The sequence below is a fragment of the Macaca nemestrina genome, chromosome 1, assembly GCF_043159975.1.
Source record: "Macaca nemestrina isolate mMacNem1 chromosome 1, mMacNem.hap1, whole genome shotgun sequence".
NCBI lineage: Eukaryota > Metazoa > Chordata > Mammalia > Primates > Cercopithecidae > Macaca > Macaca nemestrina.
In genome coordinates this window covers 231,889,800-231,910,940 of record NC_092125.1, presented here as the reverse complement: position 1 = coordinate 231,910,940, position 21,141 = coordinate 231,889,800, and the positions used below count along the sequence as shown (strand labels likewise).

The following is a 21,141-nucleotide window of genomic DNA, read 5'->3' as shown; positions in this document are numbered from 1 at the left end:
GCCTCAGCCTCCCAAAGTGCTGGGGTTACAGGCCTGAGCCACTGCACCCGGCCCCGTTTTCTTTACGTTTGTGACTTAGAGTCATCAGCTGAAGGAAAGACAGTGGCTTGGCTAGGGCCCGCCCACTGCTGGCCGAGGCTGGCTGGGTCACCTGGGTGCCTGCGCCTCCTGCTCTGGAGCCAGGCGCTGCCTGAGGGCCTGCAGCACCAGCCAGGGCCCAGCAGATGCCTCCAGGGTCTCAGTTCTCACTAGCAAGTTCCTCGATTCATGAGTGTGTGTTTTAATGTAAGGTTTTCTTTTCTTTTCTTTTATTGTTATGTTGTTTTGAGAGGGAGTCTTGCTCTGTCACCCAGGCTGGAGTGCAGTGGCGCTATCTTGGCTCACTGCAACCTTCGCCTCTCAGGTTCACACCATTCTTCTGCCTCAGCCTCCCGTGTAGCTGGGACTACAGGCGCCCACCACCATGCCTGGCTAATTTTTTCTATTTGTAGTAGAGATGGGGTTTCACCGTGTTAGCCAGGATGGTCTCGATCTCCTGACCTTGTGATCTGCCCACCTTGGCCTCCCAAAGTGCTGGGATTACAGGCGTGAGCCACTGCGCCCGGCCTAATGTAAGGTTTTAATGTAAGGTTTTAATGTAAGGTTTAAAAAGGCAGCCACCCCGTTTCCTGCCCTCTGGTCCCGCGTTCAGCAGTGATTTGTGGTGACTGTGACTTCCTCTTCGGTGGGTTGCCTGTGGATCGCCAAGTATGTGCTCCTGCTGCTTCTACCTGATGTCTCCCCATGTTTGGCTTTGAGGGGGGCTCATCCGGGGCATTCATGTTCTCTGCCCGAGTTTGCTCCTGACACAGGGCAGGTGGAAGTCAGCAGGTGAGGACCAGGGTATCAGCCAGGAACTCGGAAGTGGCACGGAGGCAGCATCTGATGGCCCGTTCGTCAGAGGTGACCAGGACCTTGAGGGAGCTGGGGTGGACTTCTGTCATCCTGACATCCTGGAATGGGGGTGCAACCTGCCGGTCTGTGTCCCAGTTGAGTTGGCAACATTTTTTGTCTTTTTTCGTGATGCACGAAGTAATGGTGTTTCTGAGAGCCGATGGCAGCCTAGCTGCAGGGGAGAATGGTGGGGAGTGGGCGAGAGTTGGGGCACAGGGGGCTCTTGGGGCAGAGGCTGTGGTCCAGTCCTTGTGGGGGTGACTCCAGGGACGGCAGGTGGGTGGTGTGGCCAAGGAGGAGGAAGGTCAAGGCAATGGTGTTGGGGCAGGGAGAAGGGACCCCAGTGCCCACACATTTGCGGGGTGGTAGATGATGGTGTGGAAGTGCAGAGAGGGCGGGAGCCCAGCCCACAACATCCATGCCCTGGGGATTGGGTGCCACCCGTCAAGGGCTCCACGCGGCTGGCTCTGGGGGAGGGAGAGCGGGCGCCATGTTGCGTGTGTGCTACATGTGGTGCGTGTGGCGTGTGGGTGAGGGTGTGGCAGAGCGCATTAAGTTTCTGAAAGTGTTTGGAATGTTCAGGAGATAAAAATAGCAGAGGGCTGCGACCTGCCCCCCCAACCCCAGCCTTTCTTGAGGAGGACGCTCCGTCGTGGCCTGGGAGGACGCGGAAGGAGGGACCCCGGATGAGGGGCGAGTTTGTCTAATGTGTTAAGAATGTGCTCTCCAGGGATCTGTGTTAATACAGGTAGCCCAAGCACAGTGTCCAGTGAGGAAAGGAACATTTGAAACAGAAGAGATGACTTATTTTGTTGGACAAAAAAGGAATATGGTAGACATTAATTCTTTCTCAGAAGAGGTTTTATTTGAAACAATTCACAAAAATAATTAGGCCAGGCGCGGTGGCTCACGCCTGTAATCCCAGCACTTTGGGAGGCCGAGACGGGCGGATCACGAGGTCAGGAGATCAAGACCTTCCTGGCTAACATGGTGAAACCCCGTCTCTACTAAAAATACAAAAAAAAAAATTAGCCGGGCGCAGTGGCGGCCGCCTGTAGTCCCAGCCACACGGGAGGCTGAGGCAGGAGAATGGCGTGAACCCAGGAGGCGGAGCTTGCAGTGAGCTGAGATCCGGCCACTGCACTCCAGCCTGGGCGACAGAGCAAGACTCCGTCTCAAAAAAAAAAAAAAAAAAAAAAAATCAAACAGCAGGTTGACTTTTGAGTTCGACTCATGAAAGTTAAGTTTATAGAGCAAATAAAGAAAATAAGCCAAAGAAAAAAATAAGATGACTGGGTGGAATGGCTCACGCCTGTAATCCCAGCACTTTGGGAGGCCGAGGCGGGCGTATCATGAGGTCAGGAGTTTGAGACCATCCTGGCTAACACGGTGAAACCCCGTCTCTACTAAAAATATAAAAATTAGCCAGGCGTGGTGATGGGCACCTGTAGTCCCAGCTGCTCGGGAGGCTGAGGCAGGAGAATCGCTTGAGCCTGAGAGGTGGAGGTTGCAGTGAGCCGAGATCACGCCACCGCATTCCAGCCTGGGCAACAGAGTGAGACTCCGTCTTAAAAAAAGAAGAAAAAGAAGAAGCTGAGATGCAGCAGGTGGAGCTGCCCGCTATTGGGAGGTTCATCTTTTCTTTATGGAAAGAATGTTACGGTCTGGGTGCCTCCATTCTCTGATTTCTTTTTCTCTCTTGACTTTTTAAAATTGAAACAAAACTCGCTAAGACATGACATCTGGAGTGTTCAACTCCACGAGTTTTTACAAAGCAAACTGCACCACGTCACATAGCTGATCCGTGTGTAGCTTGTCCCCTGGGTGCGGGGCCGCCCCCACACCCCCCGAGGTGACCCTAGGCGTAACTGCCCGTCCCCGGCCTCTGTGCCTGCAGATAGTTTTGCTTGTTTTGAGCTTTTGTCTTGGGATCTGGGGCCATCCACCCTGAGTGCGGCCGCTCAGTCGGGCCCCTGTGTGGGGCTCTCCCATGGGGTGGAGTGCGGTTCTGCCGTGTCTGTCCCCACCGCGGGGCTGCTCTGCTGGCTGAATTCTCCACGTCTTATGTATCCACCCTCCTCATGTGAGGCACCGGGGTCCCGGCTTTTGGCCACAGACATCTGAGCGCCTTCTGTTGCCCGTGGTGCGTTCTTCCTGTGGGCACACCCAGGAGTGGAGTTTCTGGGAAACAGACGTTTCCCTCGCGTGGCCGCACCAGGTCACACTTTGCACTGCGTTTCTGACTCCAGTTATGTGGGATTTTCTGCACCCACAGCCACTCTGACGCCAGCCGGTGTCCGTGTTTCCATGTCAGCTCTGACATCAACTACCTGACGTTAGTGCAGACCCCGCAGATTACGGCCTCGTTCCCACAAGACTGCCCCTGCTTGAGAGCCAGCCGCAAGTGCCAGGTGACTACCTGGATTCTGACCAACTGGCTGTGAATTGGGGATGTCCATGACCCCTTCCTGAGGCTCAGGGGTGGGTTAGACTAGCTCCCAGAATGCAGGAAAACGCTCTGCTTAGTGTACCCGTTTATTGGAAAGTACGGCCACATGGAGGAGCTGCACGGGCGGCTGAGGTGTGGGGGGTGCAGAGCTTCCATGCCCTCTCCAGGCACGCTGCCCGCCAGCACCTTGGTGTATTCACCAACTCAGACACTCCCCAAACCACAGCATTGCGGGGTTTTCGTGGAGGCTTCTCCTGTCTCGTCTCTGGACCGTGGGCTGTGGGATCAAAAGTTCCAACCTGTTAGGCATTCCTTGGTCCTGCTGAAGACAGGCCATATCCTGGAGCTGTCTGGGGGCTCCCGGCTCCCCATCATCTCATTAGCATGCAAAAACAGGCTCCTACCACACCCCAGGATTCCCAGGGGCAGAGGGGCTGCGTGCAGGGAAACTGAGACAAAGGCTGAATCTGTGTTGATGGCACAGTCGCTCTGGGTTGTGTGGGAATTCCTGGACCCACCTCCTTCCAGCACGTGGGCTGTCAGAGCCCTGGGTTGTCGCCAACACAGCAGATCTGGAAGGCACCAGGCTGTGGCCTCGTGACAGCTGAGGTGAGCTGCTTCTCCCAGGCTCCTGGGTTATTGGGGACCCTCCTTTATAATGGTGCCTGTTCCAGTCTTTTGCCCCATTTCAAAATTGGGCTGTCGAAAAGCAATGCCACTGGGCTGTCCGTCTTTTTTTGTTGGTTCGTGGGGACTGTGTTTTAGAGACAAGCGCTTTGATAATGTGTGTTGCAAACGTCTTCTGTCACTCCGCGGCTCGCCTTCCGGTCCATGGATGGTGTCTTCTGATGAACAGAAAGCCGAAGCTCAGTTTATAATGAGGGGTTTTGCGTCCCGGCTGCGTGTGGAGCCTCTTTCTGGGCTGATCTGTCCCCTTCGTTTTTTGCCCCCGTGTCGTACTGTTGCGCTTTATAATCACCTTTGGTAACTTGTGTTAGGAGTCTCTGATTTGGGGTTTTTATTTTTGAAGTTTATCTTGGTGGTTCTTGGCTTTTTACATTTCCATACACATGGGCTTGTTAATTAATAGGCCATTCACAATTGGCTTATTTATTTTCAAAAGCTCAATAAGACATTTGGGTTGCATTTGGATTTACTGATCAGTATGGGAGATTAGCGTCTTTACAATACTGAGGATTCCAATCCATGGACCTATCTTTAGGCCTTTGATTGGGTTTTTTTCTTTTTGGTGGGGGAGTTCTAGAGGGACAGGACCTCACTCTTGCCCAGGCTGGAGTGAAGTGGTGTGATCATGGCTCACTGCAGCCTTGACCTCCTGGTCAAGCAATCCTCCCACCTCAGCCTCCCAAGTAGCTGGGACTACAGGTGTGCACCACCATGCCCAGCTATTTTGGTATTTTTTTGTAGAGACAGGGTCTCCCTATGTTGCCCAAGCCAGTCTTGAACTCCTGGGCTCAAGTGACCCTTCTGCCTCAGCTTCCCGAAGTGCTGGGATTACAGGTGCGAGCCACCGTGCCCGGCCTTAAATTCTTTCAATAATATTTTGTAGTCTTGTGTGTAGCAGTCACCCACATTTTTTGTTCAGATGATTCCCTGGTAGTTCAATGTTTATGCTATTTTAAACAGTATTACTTTTACAATTTGGTTTTTTGTCTTTTTATTTATAGCAATGTGTAAAGAAGTGTGATTAACTCGTTCGTCTTGGTCTCTCCTGGTCCCCGTAGTTTGTCTGTGGTTGCTCCGGAATCTCTCTCTGCACCGCCATTTCGTCAGTGACCGGCTGTTTGTTTCTACCTTTCCTTCAGCTGTTGCCTTGTTACCCTGGCACTGTTGATCCTTCCAAAACAGTGTGGGACAGAAGTGGTGACAGCCACATCCTCTTGTGCCTGATTTCAGGGAAAAGCTTTAAGAATTCCACCATTAAGGGTGCTGTTTGTGGAAATACTGTTTTCCTTTGTAAATCCCCACCAACAAATTAAAGAGATTCTATTTTATTTCCAGTTGAAAGTTGTTAATATGAATGGCGTTGGATTTTTTCAGATGCTTTTTTTTCCTTCATCTGTTGACGTGACAGAACTTTTGTCCTTTATTCTGTTCATACGATGAATTCTATGGATTGACTTTTAATGGTAGACCTATGGCATTCCTTTAGTGCGCCTTGTTTGGTCGTGATGTGTTAGCCTTTTTGTATTTTGTTTGATTGAGTTTGCTATTATTGTGTTTGTTTTTGCAACTGTATTTATGAGAGAGATTAGCCTATTATTTCCCTTTTTTTTTGGAGTCTCACTCTGTCACCCAGGCTGGAGTACAGTGGCAGGATCTCGGCTCACTGCAACCTCCGCCTCTCTGGTTCAAGTGATTCTCCTGCCTCAGCTTCCTGAGTAGCTGGGATTACAGGTGTGTGCCACCAAGCCCAATTAATTTTTGTATTTATAGTAGAGACGGGGTTTCGCTATGTTGGCCACGCTAGTCTTGAACCCCTGACCTTAGGTGATCCGCCCGTCTTAGCCTCCCAAAGTGCTAGGATTACAGGTGTGAGCCACCATGCCTGGCCATATCTTCCTTTTGATCAATGCTTTTATCATGATGAAATGTTGCTCTTTAAGATGAAAAGTATTATTGTCATTAACATCTGATCTGTAGATCTGTATGATGTTAGCGTGACTACACCAGCTCTGTGTGTGTGTGTGTGTGTGTGTGTGTGTGTGTGATGGGAGGGAGGGAAGGGGACTTAGTGTTTATTTGCTCAATTTTTTCATCCTTTTACTTTCTTTTCTGTATATTTTGGAAATGACTCTTATAAGCAGAAGTTAGTTATTTTTAATCTAGTCTGAAAATGGCTGTGTTTTAAATGAAGGATTTAGTCCGTTGACGTTTAATGTCACACTGGTGTGTTACATCGTAGCTCTGTCATCTTGCTGTTGGTCTTTATTTGTCCTGTCTGTTCTTTTGTCACTCTTTCTTGCCTTCTTTTGGTTTAACCAAGTGTTTTTATTCCACTTTCCCCCCTTTTATTATTATAGCTTTGTTAAGTAATATTTCTCTTAATGTTATTTTAATGGCTACCTTAGAAATTATGAGTCACATCCTTGGAATGTAGCTTAAACTGCTTTTACCATTTCCTTCAAAACCTTATAACAGTTTAATTCTTTTTATTTCTTTATTATTATTATTATTATTATTATTATTATTATTTTGAGATGGAGTTTCATTCTTGTTGCCCAGGCTAGAGTGCAATGGCGTGATTTTGGCTCACTGCAACCTCCACCTCCCAGGTTCAAGTGATTCTCCTGCCTCAGCCTCCTGAGTAGCTGGGATTACAGGGGCCCACCATCATGCCTAACTATTTTTTATATTTTTAGTAGAGGCAGGGTTTCACCTTATTGGCCAGGTTGGTGTCAGACTCCTGGCCTGAAGTGATCTGTCTGCCTTGGCCTCCCAAAGTGCTGGGATTACAGGCGTGAGCCACTGTGTCTGGCCTAATTCTTCTTCTTTCCTTATTGTAGTTTGTGCTATTACTCTATCAGTCTTTGTGCTGTTATTATCATGTCTGTAAATTCTATGTGTATTTCAGACCCACAAACCAAGTGTTGTCTTAGACAGTGGTCCTTCAGATTTACCCCCCGGGTTACCCTTCTAGGCACTCTAGTCTTCCTGCAAGACGGCGCTTACATGGAGACCATCTTCCTTCTGCCTGAAGTAGTCCCTTTAGTATTTCTTTCAGCACAAACTTGTAACTATCTGCTTTTTGTTTGTGTGGGAAATGTCTTTGGCATTATTTCTGGAGGGTGCTCTCCACTCTGTGTGGAGTTCTAGGCAGGTAGGGGGTTTCCCCAAGCAGGTTTTTGCGTTGGCTTAGGGTGTTTGTCATTTCTGTGGTGAGGGCGCCTTCCAGCCTCACTGCCACCCCTGAAAGGCAGCGTCTCTCTGTTTTCTCTGACTCCTGTTAAAAATGTCTTCATCACAACAGCAGCCTTGTGAAAGAGAGAGGAACCTAGAATTTCTCCTAATTGAGGTTGGTAGAGCTTTTTGAATCAGGGACGTGATACCTTTTGTCTGTTTTGGAAAATATCAGCCCTTGACTTTTCTTTTTCTTTTTCTTTTTTTTTTTTTTTTTTTTTTTTGAGACGGAGTCTCACTCTTCTTGCCCATGCTAGAGTGCAATGGTGCGATCTCGGCTCACTGCAATCTCCACCTCCCTGGTTCAAGTGATTCTCCTGCCTCAAGGCCTCCCAAGTAGCTGGGATTACAGGCACTTGCCACCATGACCATCTAACTATTTTTTTGCATTTATAGTAGAGACAGGGTTTTGCTATGTTGGCCAGGCTATTCTTGAACTCCTGATCATACATCCACCTTGGCCTCACAAAGTGCTGGGATTACAGGTGTGAGCCACCGTGCCTGGCCAGCCCTTGACTTTTCAAATATCATCCTGTTCTCTCTCCCCTGGAACCCCTACACTTCACACCTGTATGTCTGATGTGCTCTTTTTTCTGGATTTCTTCTGTCTTGGTTTTTTCTGCTTTATGCTTCAATATAGATTTTTTTCCTACTGGTTATCTCTTATTTCACCCAATCTACTCTTAAATCTACCCTTTAAATTATTAATTTCAGTCACTTCATTTTTTATTTTTAGAATTTCCATTCGATTCTTTTTTTTTGCCCAGGATGGCAATGGCACGCTCTCGGCTCACTGCAACCTCCGCCTCCCAGGTTCAAGCAATTTTCCTGCCTCAGCCTCCCAAGTAGCTGGGAGTACAGGCTCACACCACCACACCCCGCTAATTTTTATATTTTTATTACAGGGTTTTGCCACGTTGGCCAGGCTGGTCTCGAACTCCTGACCTCGGGTGATCCGGTTGCCTGAGCCTCCCACAGTGTTGGGATCACAGGCATGAGCCACTGCGCCTGGCATCCTAGTTCTCTCTTCTGGGGTGGGAATGTCTCTTCTGTGTCCTTCTCATGTGCAAAATACTGTCATTACATCCCAGTGGCCCCAGAACCCTTAACTCCTCCCAGTGTGGTGGCGGCAGTCTCGTCTGCACCAGGCGTGGGGGAGCCTGGAGGCCCATTCTTCCTGAGGCCAAGTTCCTCCCTGGCTGTGGGCCAGCATAACTGAACAAGGCGTGCACTTCTGGAATGCTGTGGACAGAGTGTGTGTCTCCCCAGAATCCATATGTTGAAGCCCTAACCCCCCAGCATGATGGTGTTTGGAGACAAAGCCTTTGACAGGTAGTTAGGGTCACGGCTGTAGTTAGGGTCATGGTGGTAGTGTCACCTCGGTAGTTAGGGTCATGGTGGTAGTTAGGGTCACGACTGTAGTTAGTTAGCGCATGGTGGTAGTTGGGGTCACGGCGGTAGTTAGGGTCACGGTGGTAGTTGGGGTCACAGTGGTAGTTAGGGTCATGGTGGTAGTTAGGGTCATGGTGGTAGTCAGGGCCATGGCTGTAGTTAGGGTCATGGTGGTAGTTAGGGTCATGGTGGTAATTAGGGTCATGGTGGTAGTTAGGGTCACGATGGTAGTTAGGGTCACGATGGTAGTTAGGATCATGGTGGTAGTTAGGGCCATGGCTGTAGTTAGGGTCATGGCTGTAGTTAGGGTCACAGCAGTAATCAGTTAGGGTCATGGTGGTAGTTAGGGCCATGGCTGTAGTTAGGGTCATGGTGGTAGTTAGGGTCACGGCTGTAGTTAGGGTCATGGTGGTAGTTAGGGTCTTAGTGGTAGTTAGGGTCATGGTGGTAGTTAGGATCACGGCAGTAGTTAGTTAGGGTCATGGTGGTAGTTAGGGTCATGGCTGTAGTTAGGGTCATGGTGGTAGTTAGGGTCACGGTGGTAGTTAGGGTCATGGTGGTAGTTAGGGCCATGGCTGTAGTTAGGGTCATGGTGGTAGTTAGGGCCATGGCTGTAGTTAGGGTCATGGTGGTAGTTAGGGTCACAGCTGTAGTTAGGGTCATGGTGGTAGTTAGGGTCACAGCGGTAGTTAGGGTCTTGGTGGTAGTTAGGGTCATGGTGGTAGTTAGGATCACGGCAGTAGTTAGGATCACGGCAGTAGTTAGGGTCATGGTGGTAGTTAGGGTCACGACTGTAGTTAGGGTCACGACTGTAGTTAGGGTCATGGCTGTAGTTAGGGTCATGGCTGTAGTTAGGGTCACAGCAGTAATCAGTTAGGGTCATGGTGGTAGTTAGGGCCATGGCTGTAGTTAGGGTCATGGTGGTAGTTAGGGTCATGGCTGTAGTTAGGGTCACGGCTGTAGTTAGGGTCACGGCTGTAGTTAGGGTCATGGCTGTAGTTAGGGTCACAGCAGTAATCAGTTAGGGTCATGGTGGTAGTTAGGGCCATGGCTGTAGTTAGGGTCATGGTGGTAGTTAGGGTCATGGCTGTAGTTAGGGTCACGGCTGTAGTTAGGGTCACGGCTGTAGTTAGGGTCATGGCTGTAGTTAGGGTCACAGCAGTAATCAGTTAGGGTCATGGTGGTAGTTAGGGTCATGGCTGTAGTTAGGGTCACGACTGTAGTTAGGGTCACGGCTGTAGTTAGGGTCATGGCTGTAGTTAGGGTCACAGCAGTAATCAGTTAGGGTCATGGTGGTAGTTAGGGCCATGGCTGTAGTTAGGGTCATGGTGGTAGTTAGGGTCATGGCTGTAGTTAGGGTCACGGCTGTAGTTAGGGTCACGGCTGTAGTTAGGGTCATGGCTGTAGTTAGGGTCACAGCAGTAATCAGTTAGGGTCATGGTGGTAGTTAGGGCCATGGCTGTAGTTAGGGTCACGGCTGTAGTTAGGGTCATGGCTGTAGTTAGGGTCATGGTGGTAGGGTCACAACTGTAGTTAGGGTCATGGTGGTAGGGTCATGGCTGTAGTTAGGGTCATTGTAGTTAGGGTCACGGCTGTAGTTAGGGTCATGGTGGTAGAGTCATGGCTGTAGTTAGGGTCATTGTAGTTAGGGTCACGGCTGTAGTTAGGGTCATGGTGGTTGGGTCACAGCTGTAGTTAGGGTCATGGTAGTTAGGGTCATGGCAGTAGTTAGGGTCATAGTGGTAGTTAGGGTCTTGGTAGTTATGGTGGTACTTAGGGTCACGGCAGTAATCAGTTAGGGTCATGATGGTAGTTAGGGTCATGGCTGTAGTTAGGGTCATGATGGTAGTTAGGGTCACGGCTGTAGTTAGGGTCATGGTGGTAGTTAGGGTCATCACTAGTTAGGGTCATGGTAGGGTCACGGCGGTAGGGTCACGGCAATAGGGTCACAGTGGTAGTTAGGGTCATGGTGGTAGTTAGGGTCTTGGTGGTAGTTAGGGTCATGGTGGTAGTTAGGGTCACAGCTGTAGTTATTTAGGGTCACAGTGGTAGGGTCACAGCTGTAGTTAGGATCATGGTGGTAGGGTCTTGGTAGTTAGGGTCATGGTCGTAGTTAGGGTCACGGTGGTAGTTAGGGTCATGGCGGTAATCAGGGTCATGGCGGTAGTTAGGGTCACGGTGGTAATTAGGGTCATGGCAGTAATCATTTAGGGTCATGGTGGTAGTTGGGTCACGGCAGTAGTTAGGGTCATGGCGGTAATCAGGGTCATGGCGGTAGTTAGGGTCACGGTGGTAATTAGGGTCATGGCAGTAATCAGTTAGGGTCATGGTGGTAGTTGGGTCACGGCAGTAGTTAGGGTCATGGTGGTAAATGTAATCAGTTAGGGTCATGGTGGTAGTTAGGGTGTTGGTAGTAGTTAGGCTCATGGTGGTAGGGTCATGGCTATAGTTAGGGTCACAGTGGTAGGGTCACAGCTGTAGTTAGGGTCACGGCTGTAGTTAGAATCATGGTGGTAGTTAGGGTCACAGCGGTAGTTAGGGTCACGGTAGTAGGGTCACGGTGGTAATCAGTTAGGGTCACGTTGGTAATCAGTTAGGGTCTTGGTGGTAGTTAGGGCCACGGCGGTAGTTAGGGTCACGGCGGTAGTTAGGGTCACGGTGGTAGTTAGGGTCACGGGGTAGAACCCTTGTGGTGAGATTTGTGCTCTTTATAGGATGAGAGGATGAGACACAAGAGAGGTTGCACCTGTGCTCTCTGCACCACGTGAGAACATGGTGAGCGTGCGGCCGCTAGCAAGCAAGGAGAGACCCCGCCTTTCAGTCGCCGTCATCCCGACTCTAGCCTTGGAAACGTGAGAAAGTGAATACCTGTCACTTAGTCACCCAGTCTATGGTATTTTGCTGTGGCGGCTGAGCCGATGGAGACAGTTCCATAGGTCTTGATTGTCCTGGTGGCTGTGAACCCCAGTTTTTGTCTCAGTGAGATTCCCGGCCCAGCTTTCTGTGTGGCCTGCGAAGGGTCAGCAGACGCCGTGCACGTGCACGGCCTGGGTGGCGCATCTCTCTGGCAACACCTCCTCTTCTGATGCGCTTGCTGGTCTCGGATGCCTCCAACACAGTTTTTGCTTATTTTCCAGCTTTTATCGCTCGTTCGTGGGAGGAGGGTTAGACTCCTAGCGTGACGTCCCTGGCCACATCCTCAGCGCCGCATCCCCTTGCAGCTCAACTCTTGGTTCTGAGTTATTCTGACTCAGCCACACGTCCTCACAGCGGCCTTCCTGGCCTGGCTCTGCCGGGCGCTGGACAATCTCTGCCTCCAGCCTGGGCCTTTGGGTCTGTTTGAGGGTGGGGGACACGGAACGTAGCAGTGAGGATCTCGGAGCAGCTTCTTGTTGGTGTTGATGTGTTTTGTTTGTTTTAGTGAATCCAGAAAAAAAAATTCTTACATAGAAAGGAGCGGTGTTTGGTATGAATTTATTTGCAACTGACTGCTTGGAAGTTGGCGTACATCTTTCCACGGAAACTGTGAAAATACTGGTCAGCCTCTCAGTCATTTCCTAAAATCTGGATTTTGTATTACAACAAGTTAGGATGTTTTCAGTAGAACTGATTGTAAGGCCAAACTGTAGAAATGTAATTCCTTCCGAAACGTCTCTCGGGGGCACTTTCCTGAATGGCTGCTGACAGCAGCATTTGGGGACGGTGGGGCGGAGGACACCCTAGGGGGCCTGGCTTCTTGGGAACTGGAGGCTTTGGCCCTCGTCCCAGCCCGGCTGCCCTGAGGAGGGAGGCATGGGGCCCTGGGCTGGCTGCAAGACGTGGAGTGACTGTGGGTCCCCGTGGCCCCTGACACGCTCCCAGGGAACCCAAGTAAACACTGAGGCTCTTGTGATGCCTCCCGCCTTCCGTGCACATTCCGTGGCAGGTGAGTCCGATTATTCGAAGGAGGCTGGAGTGTGGGCGGAGGGCAGTGCCAGGTTTCCCAGTCGGATTTACTCAGGGCTCCTCCAGCAGTCCATGCCACAGTGGCTGTCCCTCGGGGGCCCACGCGCCCAAGACACGGCCTCCTGCCTTCCATGCAGGGATTTGCTCCCCGGAAGGAGCCGCCCAGCTGCCTCTCGCCAACATGAAGCACTTTCTTTCTGTGGAGCGCGGTTCCTGTCCCGGGGTCCATGTTGGCCACTGTGGGAGGCAGTCGGGCAGCTGAATTTCCGCAGATGGGAATGCCACGGCCTGAGGATGTTGCCCCTGTCCTGAAGGCTGTCGCCCGATCGCTCTATCCAAGGCTGCCCTGGGGCAGCATCACCTGGGGGTCCTGCAGGGGCTTCTCAGCACAGCATCCAGCACTCCCACCCAGTGTGTTCCCATCGCAGTTTCTGCCCCCGCCTGCACCAGGCACCAGAGACCCAGATGCCAAGGCCTGTCAGCTTCCTCAATGGGAAACTTTTCTTCAGTGAACAAGGCTCTGTTTTATAGACTTTTAAATTTTTCAGCTCAAAAACCAAAGTCAGCCGACGTTGGTGGCCTTGGCGAGCTGGTCTGCTGCCCTGGGCTGCAGGGGCTGCCCAGCCGGAGTAGTGGCCGGGGCAGGTGCTGACCACAGGCTGTTTGGCTGCAGGTGATGGGCAGGTGACCCATCACGTGTCCAGAGGTGGGTGCTGCTGGTGGGTAACCCAACTCATTCCATCTCCCCCCAGCCGCCCTCGGCTGGGGACCCTGCCCCGCCGACCCTGCCATGCCCACCCCCCTCCAGCCTGATTGCGTGTCTCAGTCACGTGACCGCCCTGGGCCCATGATGTCACTGGGAAATGCCCTCGTCTAATTGGCTTAGACCCCAGATGAGCAAGCCCAAGGTCTCGGGGCATCAGAGCCACCCATGAGGGCAGCTGGATGCAATGGCCACAACCTATGGTTGGGGAATGGCATTGCCCAGCTCCACCGCGAGGGGACCTGAGGCTTGGACTGCAAGACTGGCCCAGGCTTGCCACTTGCTCCGCACCCAGGGTCACCTTCCCGAGGGCCGCAGACACTTGAGCAGCCCCCATGCCACTGCGTCGTGGCAGGGACATGCCCGCCCATCCCTCCCAGGTCCCTTATCCACCTGCCTGTCCCTTTATGTCACTGACACTGTGATACCCGTTGTGCTGTGCCGTGTGGCCCCAGTGCTCACAGGGCCAGACTCTGCCCGTTCCTGGGGGTCCGTGTGTCCCACGTGCCTGGACGTGAGAGGACAGAAGTCGGCAGAGCTTGGCTCCCCATTTGCCCGACTCGCGCCTCGGCTGTGCCTCTTCTGTCTCTTGAGCTCTTCTGTGCCGTGTGGTTGCACTGAGCAGCTGTGGGGAAGAGGGAGGTGGTTGCCTCGGTGGGAGCCTGGGCTGTGGCTGCCGGTCCCCAAAACAGACGCTGTGCCCCGGGCAGCTATCCGCTTCCCGCCACAGTGGTGCCCAAAACCTTTTCCAAGTCTTCTTCTGTGACTCCAGTGTTATTTTTCAGTTACCTTTAAAAGCACAGCATGTTTACAGTCACATTTTTCAACTGGGAAATAGATCTGTGGTTAGAAACGGGAAGCTTGAGTTGCAGGCTTGAGATCCGGGCAGGTCCCTCAGATAGAGGGGCTGCACCTCCACTGCCCCCCACCGCTGCCTCTGCCCCACGGCCACCCCAGATCCTCAGACACCCTGCCCTGTGCCTTCTCACCCTCTGGTCCTGGCTGGGCCCATCCCGCCTCCCACTGCCCTTAGCCTCTGGAGCAGTGCCTGCGTGGCTGGCGCCATCCAGCACAGAAGGAATGAAGGACTTCTGTTCAGACAGCTCTGCCGCGAGCGTTCTGGCCTGAAACGCAGCGGGGGGTTTTGGTGTGGGTGTAGCCGAGGCTCAGGGGCTCCGCACCAGGCAAACAGGCTGACGGCATCTCCTGCGGCTCTTGGTGGCTTTTTAGGACTCCACGTCCAACGTGTTCTCCATTGTCCCTGGCAGCCCCTGGCCAGGGTGGCCCAGTGCCCACTATAGAGGGTGCAGGTCAGTTTGTGGACCAGTGGCCAACCAGGCTGAGTCAGGCGAGGTGGGCTCCCACCCCAAACCCCACACTCCAGTGTCTGGGCCACAGGCAGCCCTGGGACACCTTAGCTCTGGACACGAATTTGCGGTCTTTGCTGTTCTTGTGTCTCTGTTTGCCTAGGACATGCTGGCAGCTAACTGTGTGCTGGGGAAGCCTGGAGAGGAAGCCAGGTGGCCCCGGGCTCCTGGAGCCCAGAATTCAGTGGAAGTCGCTGCCCGGGGAAGAAGTGGAGTCTAGAGGTGGCAGTGCCCATTTTACCTGCACCCTCGGTGACAGCTGCACCCCGGCTTCTGGGGACCTCCTGGCCCAAGGGCACCTCACTGTCTCCTTGTCCTCCTGGTCACTGACCTGGCCCACCATGGAAGGCACCTGTCTCTCGGCACACGGCTCGACCACTGACTCGCACCCATCCGGGCACCGCAGAGCCGTCCTGTGGCATTGCTTTGGGCTGTGCTGGTCACCCCGTGTAGTGGGGCCGTGTCCAGTGAACAGGGGAGGCCTCGAGTGCCCCCTGACCTGCTGCCGGGGACTCAGCCCCTCCCTCAGCGCCCCCACACCCGAGGGCTGTCGCCTGTCCCAGCCTGCTGCGCCGAGCTTAGTGTTTTAAAACGTGTTTTCTACGTCTTGTCAGAGCGCTCAAGGCGCGAGATTGCCATGGAAACTGAGCTCCTTAGAATTCCTGTGGCCGTCCTAATTATAGAATCTCAAAGACACGCACAGAGTTCCCTGAGGTTGTCGGAGTTAAGACTGAAAGAGGAGGAGCGGCCCCTGTGATCTCCACAATTTTGTTCCCTGCTTGCTTCAGCAGAGCCTGGCACCCAGGGCGGTGGCAGGATGGGTCCCTGATGGGCACATGACATCGAGCCAGCTCTGACTCCAAAGCCAGGTCCCTTCTGCCACAGCCAGCGCTCAGCCTGACCCACACGGCTGCACCGTCCACTGTGTAGGGGGCGTTGCGGGAGACCCCAGGCTATGTCCTGACGCACCCCCGGAAGGACCTGCCGCTAAGCTGGGCTTGTCTTTGGGACCCTTTTCCGCAGAGGTGGCCGGGGGACTCGCGGTGCCAGGCCACAGTCTCCTCGCCGGCAGTATCTGGGGGCTGGGGGCCGTTCCCAGAGCGCACTACCCAGAACGGCTCCCTTCTTTTCACAGCGCTGACTGTCGCTTGCGTCAGAAATAGGCCCGTCGATTTCCAAGCAGAAACCCAAACACTAAAAATTCGACTGTGACTTCTGAGGGGTGGAGGCCGCTGGGTCCCCCCAGCATCCCCGCCTGTGCGGCCAGAAAGGCAGAGTGGCTGCCGGCCAGCGTGTCCAGGCCCCCTGCACTTAGGGAACCTTCTAGTCAATTGCCTGAAGTTCGAAGGTTTGGGGGGTTTTTGTGGTTGCTTTCGTTTGTTTCTTTTGGCAGCTGCAGAATCCCCCAAAAAGGTGGGAATGTGGATTTGTCAAGAAAGATGCTCCTTTGATTTAGAGGAGGCTAAGGAGTCCCTAAGTGCAGTCTCACCTTGAGAAAAACGCCAGGCCAGTCCCAACGGAGGGGCGTCCTGCACTCAGAACTGTCAGGGTCAGAAAGCAAGGGGAGTCCGAGAAACTCACGGTGCAGCAGGGCCGGCGAGGCAGGACGGCGACACGCGGACTCCTGGACGGGACCCTGGGGCGGACGCAGACAGTGGGTGAAAACCGAGGAAAGGTCTGAGTATCGCTTCAGGTAGCCATGGATCCTGGCTCATTAGTTCTAACAGTGTAGCAAGCAGGTGGAAGGTGAGAGCTGTGAGGAGCCGGGCAGGCGGGCTCTCTGGGAACTCTCCAATTTAAAGCTGTTCTTAAAAATAGTTGATTAAAAAAGACAGTTGAGGGCGGCTCTGCCTACAGCTGGAGTTGAGGTTCTGGGTAGCACCAGGCTTCCTTGCAGCCTCCATAGGCGAGTCGGGGCCAGGCAGGGCCTTGGCCGTAGGGAGGCTTCTGGTTACTAGGTTCTGCACAGCCTGTGCGATTTCCCTGTGATTCTGAAATTACCCCCAGATAAAAAGGGTGGGTTTTTCTTGTGTTCGTGTTGTTTTGTTTTTGAGACAGGGTCTGGCTCTGTTGCCCAGGCTGGAATACAATGGTGTGATCTTGGCTCAGTGCAGCCTCCACCTGCCAGGCTCAGGTGATCCTCCACCTGCCAGCCTCAGGTGATCCACCGCAGCCTCCTGAGTAGCTGGGACTACAGGTGCATGCCACCACACTCAGCTAATTTTTTGTATTTTTTTTTGATAGAGACAGGGTCTCACCATGTTGCCCATGCTGGACTCAAATTCCTAGGCTCAAGTGATTCACCTGCCTCGACCTCCTGAGGTACTGGGATTACAAGCATGAGCTGCCATGCCCGGCCAAAAGGTGTATTTGTTAAGTACAGGCTGCCCTGCTGTCCCTGTGATCCCTTATAACTCACCTGGTCCCTGCTTTCCAGCTGGGGACTGGCATGGACCTCATGGGGCTTCGCCCCTTTCACTGAGGCAAGACCCAGGTGCTGGGAGTATTGGGCGTCCTGCCCAACCAGGGTCCCCAGGTTCAGGGGCTCCTGGCATGCCTTCCCGCGGGACTCTGCATGGGGGTTGGGAGGGCGAGGAAAGTGGGAAACGTGATGCCTGCTCAGAACTCCCACCTTGGAGACCCTGTGCCAGGATTTTCCAGAGAGACCAAACCAATAGGGTGTGTGTATAGAAAGATCTATTGTAAGGAACTGGCTTGTTCATAGAGACTCATGAAGCCCAAAATCTGCAGGGGGGCCCTGCTGGTTGGAGACCTAGGAGGAGCCACGGCCGCAGCACTGCTGCTCAGGGAGCTCAGCCTTTGTTCTGTGGGGGCCTTCGCCTGCTCCGGTAAAGCCCACCTGCATTGTGGTGGGCAGTCTGCTTCCCTCATAGTCAGCCAATTTAAATGTTTATCTCATCCATACTCACCCTCATGGAAACATCCAGAATAACATCTGACCAGCCATCTGGGCACCATGGCCCAGCCGTGTGGACACATATAGTGAACCATTGCAGGCCCTGCCTTGGCACTTGGCATCCGCGCACATCTCCTGGAGCCACACTCAGTCTCCACACACAGCAGGACTCCCGCCTGACACGCTCGGTCTCCACACAGCAGGACTCCCGCCTGACACACTCGGTCTCCACACAGCAGGACTCCCGCCTGACACACTCGGTCTCCACACAGCAGGACTCCCGCCTGACACACTCGGTCTCCACACAGCAGTACTCCCGCCTGACACGCTCGGTCTCCACACAGCAGGACTCCCGCCTGACACGCTCGGTCTCCGCACACAGCAGGACTCCCGCCTGACACACTCGGTCTCCACACAGCAGGACTCCCGCCTGACACGGTTCGACCCTCCCGCAGGCAGTGCCAGCACACTTGGCCTTCCCAGAAGAGGGCCGCCATCATGGGCTTGGACCTTCCAGCTGGACTGCAGTGGGGTAGGGCGTGGCCTCGCCTTTGTGGTCTTTGGGTCACTTGAATTCCTGCCTCTCGCTCATTTTCCTTTGGCATTTGCAAATTTGTCCCCGTGGCGCCTGGAGCTGACCACTGGCTGCCACCTGTGTCCTGCCTCGAGCCAAGCTCCAGGCGGCGCCCGCGAGCAGGTAGGGATGCTGGCGGCTTCTTACACCTGGGAGTTTCTTTGTAGGCTCAGAGCTCTTTGTTCCTTTTTAAAAATCTGATTTGAAGGCCGGGTACGGTGGCTCACGCCTGTAATCCCAGCACTTTGGGAGGCCAAGGTGGGCGTATCACCAGAGGTTAGGCGTTGGAGACCAGCCTGGGCAACACAGGCTGGGGCAACTCCCTTCCCTAATAAAAGTTCAAAACGAACCCTTAAAGTTTAAAAAGTGAGACGGATATTTGAAGGAGGCAGGTCTGAAGGAAATGCTTGAAATTATCCTCTCTGTCCCTGGGCCCCCAGGTCATTTATTTCTATTGTTATTCAACATACCTTTTGACACACGCTAGGAGCGCAGGACTCCCAGCAATATAAAGCTTGGTAATCGATGGACACTGCCCCCAGCAGCCAGCCAGGGGCAGGACTTAAGCCCTAGCCAGCCGCAGCCTGTCCCCCACCGCTGCCAGCCTGAAACTGGGTTGGTTACAGCTGCCAGCCTGAAATTGGATTGGTTATTTGCTTACTAGAACATTTTTGTCACATGACTGTGTATTCTAAAACAAGATGTTGCTTTTATTTTTGAGAGAGTCTCCTTGTGTTGTCCAGGCTGGAGTGCAGTGGTGCAATCTCGGCTCACTGCAAGCACTGCCTCGCAGGTTCACACCATTCTCCTGCCTCAGCCTCCCAAGTAGCTGGGACTGCAGGCGCCCACTACCACGCCCGGCTCATTTTTTACATTTTTAGTAGAGACGGGGTTTCACCGTGTTAGCCAGGATGGTCTCCATCTCCTGACCTCGTGATCCACCCACCTCAGCCTCCCAAAGTGCTGGGATTACAGGCATGAGCCACTGCACCGGCCTATTGGGTTTTTTTTTTTTTTTTTTTACTTGTTTGGTTTTACAGCAATGGCACCATGTTTCTGTCACCCTAGGGTTTGATTTTTGGTGTTTCTTAAGACACCTCTGGACCACTGCACGTGGCTGAGGTGGGCTTCGCACTGGCTGTATCTTCCATTGGACACCCACACATCAGTTTATGCATTCTCTTGTCCACAGACCTTGGGATCATCAGACATTCTTGAATGCTCCCGAGCCCAGGAGCCAGTGTTTCTGAGCTTTCCCGGAGCAGCAGTAGGGCTGCCGGGCCCTAGGGGGAGCAAACGGTCCTCGTTTCTGAGCTGCGAGGCTCTGCCAGAGAATGAGCCATTTCCCCGGTGCACTCCTGGGCCTCGAAGGTATTTGGGGCTGCGGGGGATTGATTTGTGCCGAGCCCACAGTGTAGGAGACGCCTGGGCAGCCTTGCAGGTTGCTCCGATGGTTCTCCGGGCTGAGATGCTTGTGTCTCTCGGGCGAGACGCCTGCTCTGGTCTTCTGTTCCTATTTTGACTCCATTTTCCTCGTGGATTTTTCAGTCCAGCGTCCCTAGCCACGGGCCCTTTGTCTCTCACGTGTGCAGGTGACTCAGGGTGACTAAGATCTTCTGTAATTCCTTCTAAAATGTTTCGCCGCTTTGCTGCCCACGTTTCCATCCTTAGTCTCCGAGGGACCGAGTGTGTGTGTGGTGGGAAGCGGGGTCAGTCCCCGCCTGGACCGCTGTGACAGAACCCCACAGACAGGGTGACTTACGACAGGAACTTATTTTCTCAAGTTCTGGAGGCGTGGGGTCCCCATCTCCAAATACAGCCACATTGGGAGCTAGGGCTCCCCACGTGAATTTAGGGGACACTTCAGTTTGTCCCGGTGGAAACTGGGGACGCCGGGCTGTGTGTTGTGTCCTGTGGGAGAGTTTGTTCAGCCTGCTGGGGGCTCCCTGATGAGCCCTGGCGTCTGCTAGGACGTCACTTTCTTTACTGATTGAACTTGAAGGGTGTCCAGTTGGCGCATTTTCAGGGTTTCCCAGGCGCACTGGGCGTGGGTCCCTTGTGTCCTTGCTCTAGCCAGCTTCCATCCGTCCCTGGGCTCCGCCCCTCAGCTATGTGTCCGTCGCTCAGCTCCGCCCCCCAGCTGTGTGTCCGTCCCTTGGCTCCGCCTCCCAGCTGTGCATCCGCCCCTCGGTTCTGCCCACAGCTGCTTGTCCATCCCTCGGCTCCGACCCCTCGACTGTGCTTCCGTCCCTCGGCTCCGCCCTCCAGCTGCGCGCCCGCCCCTTGGCTCCGCCCCCCAGCTGTGCATCCCTTCCTGGGCTCTGTCCGTGGCTGTGCGTCCATTCCCTCGACTCCGCCCCCGGCCGTGCGTCCATCCCTCGGCTCCGCCCCACAGCTGTGCGTCCAGCCTTTAGCTCAGCCCGCAGTTGTCCGTCTGTCCCTCGTCTCTGCCATCAGTTGCTCGTCTGTCCCTCGGTTCCGCCCCCTTGGCTGTGCGTCCGGCCCTCAGCTCCACCCCCAGCTGCGCGTCCGTTCCTCAGCTCCATCCCCCCAGCTGTGCGTCCTTCTCTCAGCTCCACCCCCAGCTGTGCGTCCTTCTCAGCTCCATCCCCCCAGCTGTGCGTCCGGCCCTCAGCTCCACCCCCAGCTGTGCGTCCTGCTCTCAGCTCCACCCCCCCAGCTGTGCATCCTCAGCTCCATCCCCCCAGCTGTGCGTCCGGCCCTCAGCTCCACCCCCAGCTGTGCGTCCTGCTCTCAGCTCCACCCCCCCAGCTGTGCGTCCTTCTCTCAGCTCCACCCCCAGCTGTGCGTCCTTCTCAGCTCCGCCCTCCAGCTGCGCGTCCGTTCCTCAGCTCCACCCCCAGCTGTGCGTCCTTCTCT

General features: G+C 53.7%; 1 protein-coding gene across 10 annotated transcripts in view; it reads left to right on the top strand.

The window, feature by feature from the left end:
• The window catches only part of LOC105496712 (protein kinase C zeta), a 148,622-nt gene that overhangs the window by 63,910 nt on the left and 63,571 nt on the right, over positions 1 to 21,141 (top strand). Inside the window, exon 1 of one of the 10 annotated variants that reach the window (XM_071067848.1) lies at positions 15,621 to 15,639. The exons of the other annotated variants lie outside the window; for them this stretch is intronic. The gene's annotated coding sequence lies outside the window, so the exon portion shown is untranslated. Of the gene's footprint in view, positions 1 to 15,620; positions 15,640 to 21,141 lie in introns of those variants that run through there. 10 annotated transcript variants of the gene reach the window in all.